The following is a 7,589-nucleotide window of genomic DNA, read 5'->3' as shown; positions in this document are numbered from 1 at the left end:
ACTGCTCGTATCTGTTCATCTTCAGTTGCCGGCCTCACGCAGTGTAACTCGTGTGCAACCCGTTGGTTAATGGTGTGCAACCCGAGTGCAACGCTTTGAACACGCATGCGCAGCCCGTCCGCCACGGGCGTGCAACCCGTAACCCACGAGTATCGGGGGAACACACTTTCGACAAAAGATTGACCCGTGTTTGCCTGAGATATTTTCTGATATCTCACATTTACATGAGTCAAAGTAGCAAAGTAGGAAACAATTTTCTATGAATCACGTTGTCAATGTGTTTAATTTAAACAAACATATGCATCAGTCCAAAAATATTTTTTTGTAATGTTGTTGAGGTAAATGTTGCCCCCTGATAATATTAATGTAACTGAAAAGTCAACATGATTTGCCCTTTAGTGCCTGTGAGTCAACGTACATTAAAAAGAATACTGATGTGACTTTCTTTATTTGTCCCCAATTGCTGCAGCTGTAAATCTATTTTTCTCCACCAAGACCCTCAGGACCCAATGGGCTAGGCTTGTCTGTCTCTTTGATTGGGAACTTGTCCTAATATTATTGGTTAAAGCTAGTATTGCCTGCATCCAGTTTGAGCTATATCTATCTTTGTTATTTACGACTGTAGACAGAACAGGGTGGAGGCAATCCTGGATGTTGCCATCATATTTACTGGCTCTCGCTGGAGTAGTGTGCACCACACGATTATACAGACAGAAAACATTATGGCCAATACTGATGATCCTCATTCGATTTCGTTTGGGGCGAGTAATACCATTCAATTGGACCCGTGAAGATTCCGGGGTAGAATAGGTTTTCAGCAACCCATGCTTGCCGTAAAAGGTGGCTCTGCTTGTTGTAAAAGGCGACTAACGGGATCGGGTCGTCATGCACGCTGACTTGGTTGATGCATGTCATCGATCCCAATTGCGTGGATCGATGCTCATGATATTAATCACTGGATTGTCTGGTCCAGACTCGATTATTTACAGACCGCCGTCCTATAGCTTGGATATTGCTGCGTGCAGCGTTAAACAACACACCAACCAACCATTCAATTGGCGGATAGATTAAGGTGTCTTGAAATGTCTCGATATTAATGACAAAAGGAGAATTTCTTGATACGATTGTACCCGAACTGTCAACAGTTTTTATCCATTTGTTGGGTATTGATATATTTTAGGAAGTATTATTTTCTGTCCATTCTGCAAGAATACTGCTTCTACAAGAAATTAACCTCACGCCTGAATGATGGAAGATGCCAGTATTACAGAGGGTCCGCATAATACTCAACGATATGCTAAAACGTTGTGCTACATATATTTCAGACGGCACATGAACAGCAAAAATATGTATACTATTCATCATACATTGTTTTGTTTAGGAATGTGTTATATCCGTCATATTGTACGTCATATGATGTATTTGAAAAGTGACAATGTTGTAATTTAAAAAAATCATTGAGTGAGTGAATTGGTTTAACACCGCTTTTAACAGAATTCCAATTTATGTCTCGGCGTGTCAGCTGAATGTGGGAGGAAAGCCCGAAGTGATGCAGGTCTCAGACGTTTAGCACTTCGGTGAAACCCACGAGCAGGGCATGATGCTGACAAACCTAGAAACATAATCGGGGCGAACAATCATAGATTTCTGGCGTGTTCAAGGGACGCAACTCTGCACAGCGAATCGCGGCGCCTTAGACGACTGGGCCACCCGTTTCCCCTTAAAAGAATCAAGTTTGGTTTTCTGACACTTGGGCCTGTTTTGATAATTATAATATTATATCTTTCCATTAATCAGTGCTCCTCTGTTGCACTGTCGTGTGTATGTTACATAGACCCGTGAAGATTCCGGGGTAGAATAGGTCTTCAGCAACCCATGCTTGCCGTAAAAGGTGACTATGCTTGTCGTAAAAGGCGACTAACGAGATCGGGTGGTCAGGCTCGCTGACTTGGTTGATGCATATCATCGATCCCAATTGCGTGGATCGATGCTCATGATATTAATCACTGGACTGTCTGGCCCAGACTCGATTATTTACAGACCGTCGTCATATAGCTGGAATATTGCTGAGTGCGGGGATAAACAACAAACCAGCCAACCAAACCAGTTGGATCAGGTCGGTCCAAGGAAAGAGAGGCAGGTGCCCGTCATGACGGAATCACTTGGGCCAGCTCTATGCCTTGCCATCACTCTCAGCTACCTGGCTATCTGCTACAAGACCCTCGAGTACGGGTTCAGGGTGTGCAGCAGCTATATCTCCCGTATTGTGCCAGAAATCTGCAACGCCGTCGTCGACAGGAATGACTGAACAATAAAAAAAACAATATGTAAATGAATAATTAATCAATTAATACTGAACCGCACAAGAACCGACACTTCATTAAAATAGTTCATGCAAATTTTCCATTGAAATATCAATGCATATTTTGGAGGTATCTCATTTATGACATTAGTATATATCAAAATTTAATATTAACGGCCGTAAAGTGACACGGTTTATGTCTATAATGGGTCGCCAAAACACAGTTTAACAAACGTCCATGATACAAAGTCCCGAATGCTTTCCATGACGATCAAACTTCACTTGCGTTTCCTTGTTCCATCTTTACAGATGGATCTAAGGATGGTGACATTGTTTCAAGTGCCACTGTCGTTGGAACGAAAATCATATCTTCCAGGATACCTGATAATAGTTCGATTTTCACTGGCGAAGCCAAGGGTATCCACGTTGCCTTGGAATACATTCAGCGCCAATCTAAATATAACCAATTCATTATCTTCTCTGATTCTCTTTCCTGTCTTCAAGCACTTAAAAATATATTGTCAAATCACCCATTAATACTTGCTATTTTAGAATTATACAATGATCTATCTACTGGCCAGTTCGACATTGTCTTTTGTTGGTTACCGAGTCACGTCGGCATTGTGGGTAACACTAGGGCTGATGCTGCTGCTAAAGCAGCTCTTGATAAGCAGATCTCCCCACTTCTGATACCTCACTCTGATTTTAAACCTTCAATCAAAATGTATATACGACAGTTGAGGCAAACAAAGTGGAACACCCAAGTAGGTATAAACAAACTTCATGAAATTAAACAAACTTTAGGTTATACCTACTTGGGTTGTCATTCAAGACGTGATGAAGTTGTCCTCCGACGATGTCGAATTGGCCATACACGTTTTACTCATGAATACTTATTAAAAGGCGAGGATCCTCCGTTTTGTGTCCCTTGTGATGAGAGAATCACAGTCAAGCATGTTTTGCTTGACTGTGTAGATTTTTCTCTCACAAGGGATATCTATTATCATTCATCTTCTTTAAAGGATCTTTTTAATAATGTAAATGCTCATTTAATTATTGGCTTTTTAAAAGAAATAGAACTAATGGATAAATTTTGAAGTATTGCTATGTATTTTAAATTTAGTGTAATATTATCATCAACAGAGATTATAGATGGTGGTGTCACTCGGGGGTTAAAGTAATGTAAAAATATCGTCCTCCTGCCAGTGACACATAAATCCATTATCGATCAAAGTATATAATATTGACTAGGGTTTTAGAAATTCAGTTGTGACTTTTTACTATTGGCTAGCATATGGTCAGCCACTGGTGTCCAAAGTGATGACATAAATCCTGCTGGGGATTCATGCAGGAAGCAAAGGTAATGTAAGTCCCCATGATCCTCAGTGAGGTGGTCTAACTTTGGTTGCTGGTGGTGTATAGCCTATTTTTAATTGCTATTATTATTCTATGTATTTACTGATGTTTTAAATTTGATATGGTTTGTTTTATTGTTTAATTGTGATATTTACCCTACCGTTTTACTGTCCTTTGTTGACAGGATTATCGAAATTATTATCTTGTTCTCATCGCGATATGGCTGCAATATTGCCGATGCGATGTAAAATTTAACTCACTCACCCTTGTCCCAGTTCTGATAAACGGCACCCCGATACGTGGCTCCAACATTCTTATATAGATACTAGCATCATGTCAAGATTTACGAAGCATCAGAGAAACCAGACTTTGGGACGACTGCATGTTGGCCAGACTGCACGTGTGGTTGCCAATGTTTTTAATGTCCACGTGGGAACATCTACAGATTACAGAGACCGCCACCGCGATCTAGTGGTAGAGCGTCCGCCCGGAATGCGGAAGGTCCGGGGTTCGATTCACGGCTGCGTCATACCAAAGGACGTTAGAAGATGGTACTTGTTGTTACCCTGTTGGCGCTCGGCATTAAGGGGCTAAAACGAGGACTGGTCGGCTCGGAGTCAGTATATTGTGTCTGAGTGAGGTATTCATGTTAAACTGCGGCATGGTATCTCAGTGGGCAAGCATTATAAATCGGCATCAGTCCGGACTAGTACAAGCAGCCAAACACACACACGCGCGCACGCACACACACACACACGTGCATGCTATTTATATATCTTGGACGCGATGTTAAACCCCAACTCACAGCTTACAGAGGCGATACCAGACACCAATAGCATGCAGTCTGGGTTTCTTCCCCAGATGGCTACTGGGAATACACATGAAGGTGACAATCGGGTGCTGATCACATGACGCAAGAGTACATATTGTTTTAGATAGTCCCCCAGGTAACGTGTTGTCAACTTATATTAACAGTTACTCATTAGCTTAGTTTCATGCTGGCAATGTGTGTGTCCTACCATCCATCTGGCGCCAACTGAAATCCGAAAACTGAACACTACTCTCTTGTTCTCGCCAAACTTAACTCCAGCAGAGCAGTTTTAATTTTCTCCAAATATGGAATGTTTAGTACCTAATGTGGACGCAATAATGATAAACCCAATTACCTCTTTTAATAACAACCATTATACATTTTTTTCAAGGACACAGTGACCATAGCCCTTTTAACCATATGACGACACACCATCTTGCACGCGCAATACGTGTCCTAAAACGACGAATTTCTTTATGTAACGCAAAAGGCTTTAAGGCTTCAAAGAGCATGAAGCTAACTGTATAATATAACCAACTATCACGAATAATGGTTGCCATATGTTCTTTGCTACAGTATATTTTCATTACAGAATATGAGTTATATATTGTGATCACACACACACACACACACACACACACTAACTCACTCACACACACATAATACTCATTCAAACTGGTATGGAACACCTACATATTGTACCATTCTACAGTCATGAAGCTGTGTGTCTTGACATAAAGACACATTTTATGCTGTAGGTAACATACCGAAGACCCGGGTTCGATTCCCGACATAGGTACAATGTGTGAAGCCCATTTCCGGTGTCCCCCGCCGTGATATTGCTGGACTATTGCTAAAAGCGGCGTAAAACCATATTCACTCACTTTTGGGTATTGTTTGGGAGACTGGCCCAAAGAAGAGTTTTTGGACACAATGTTGCACATGTCGACGTCGGATGTCAGGATAAGGAGGAAAGCTTCACCCAAATGCAACGCTGCACTTGCTTTCCATGCTGTCTGTAGATATGCGGCACACAAGGCAGGATCCAGACATCGTCTGTATCACAGGTTCGTTCCAGACCTATGGAGAAGTCATGGTTCGACCTCGTTCTAGCAGACCAACCACCCGAGCTGATCACTGTCGTGTCATTCTGACAGCTTTATGCTAAAGGTTCACAACAGCAGGAACATTGCGACTTCAACTGAGGACAGCCTTGAATGTCAGTACAGAGACAATCAGGAACCGTCTCGGAGCTGCTGGTATCAACTTAAGGCGTCCAGCTGTAAGACCACCTCTACTTGCACGTCACACAACTGCACGTCTTGCATGGCGTCGAGCTCATCTCTGCTGGACTCGGCAACGTTGTGTTCACAGACGAGTCACGTTTCTGCATCGAGTTCAGTGATGGCCGTGTGAGAGTGTATTCGCCTCAAGGGAAAACTGTTTCGAGATGCCAAAGCAAGGGAACGGTTCTGTGGGGGCTCAGTGATGGTATGGGGAGGTATCAGTTTGAAGCACAGAACCCCACTTCATCATGGCAAAGGAAATCTGACATGAATTCGCTATATGATCGAGCTGCTTCGGCCACTAGTTCCTCCTGCTTTGACTGCAATTACACCTGATGCCATACTTCCTGACCATAATGCTCGGCCTGACAGGGCCTGAAGGGTTACTGACTTCATCAACCGTAATAGGATCACCAGAATGCAGTGACCTGCCTATTCCCCAGATCTGGCATTGATAGAACACCCGCGGGGCGTACTGGCACGACGTTTGTGTACAAATCACCCACCTCCTGTCAATCTGAAACATCTGGCCCAGTGCCTGCGAGCTGAGTGGCAAGCAATACTTCAGGCAACTTTAAGGGCTTTTGTCAATTAGACCGTGTCCATGAGACCTTGTCCATTACAGGGGTGGTCATACACGTAATTGACACCCTCGCCATTCGTGTGAAGTTTACTGAGAAAGCAATATGAGAAATGTTGGACTGACACATTGACAACACCTATGTAACATTTTGGGGTAAGACTTTAAGGCAAGAAGTAGGCATTCCCATGGACACCAGTTACCAGGTAGCGGGTAAGTTTTTTAAGTTTCAGGTATATGATCTGATATCGTTCAATAACCATTAAATAGCCAATTCCCTTGCACTGATTTTCTCACCTGAACAAGAAATTAAGGAGACCAGTGAGACCACCTCTTCTGTTTCATATTTAGATCTATGCATAAAGATTCAGAGTGACAAAACACTATCCACGAGACAAGAGGGATGACTTCAACTTTCCAATAGTCAACTTTCGCTTTGTGTCGAGCAATATTCCTGTAGCTCCAGACCATGATGTCTACAATTCACAACTATTAAGGTACAACCGATCGCGAGCATGCTCTTTCTAACCAAGATTTCAAAGAGTGTCATACGACCCTTACTCAGAAGTTGTTTGATCAAGGTCACAACATTCAAGGCCTGAGTAAAGCTTTCAAAACGTTTTATGGTAGACATGTCGAGGACATTTCCAAAGTGATTCCTTATTTTGACTTGTACCATATTTCCCCGTGTGTTTTCAGTTGAACACTTGACTTGCGTTTGCTTGTGTTTGTGACGGGTGCCAAGGATGGAGCAGGATGCGCTCACCTTTCACGAACACCTGGTATCATTACTTTTTTATAGTGATTCATAAACACATGCTCATGATATAGTCGGAATAGTCTTTGGCAGATATTTCTTATGAATATGGAAAGGGTTTTGTGGCTTGTATTTATGAAATGAAACTACTGGTTTCGAAGGTTCTCAGATGTGACCACTGGACGTCCATACTCAATCGCTATTGGATGAATTCCAATACAATCATCATTTTCTGTTGAATGTAGTTTGTCTTTGTGTGTCCCATACCAACCCCAGGGTGTTCACATACTTGTTTGACTGAGTATCTAAAAAGGCAAGATGTAGTGCTGTCCAACATACATTTAACTGTGGTCTAAACTATTTATACATATACGGTATATTAAACACAAGCCGTGTCAGATCCACTATATAACACGTAAATATATACACATTGTGCCACTTACGCAGTGTGAAGAGAACTCATTGAAAACGCATTTTGAGTACTATAGGGCCCGTAA

Source organism: Haliotis cracherodii, unplaced genomic scaffold (assembly GCF_022045235.1).
Source record: "Haliotis cracherodii isolate W230 unplaced genomic scaffold, xgHalCrac1.p SCAF_17, whole genome shotgun sequence".
NCBI classification, from domain to species: Eukaryota; Metazoa; Mollusca; class Gastropoda; order Lepetellida; family Haliotidae; genus Haliotis; species Haliotis cracherodii.
The sequence above is the reverse complement of the archived record's forward strand: the minus strand, read 5'-3'. Positions refer to the sequence as shown.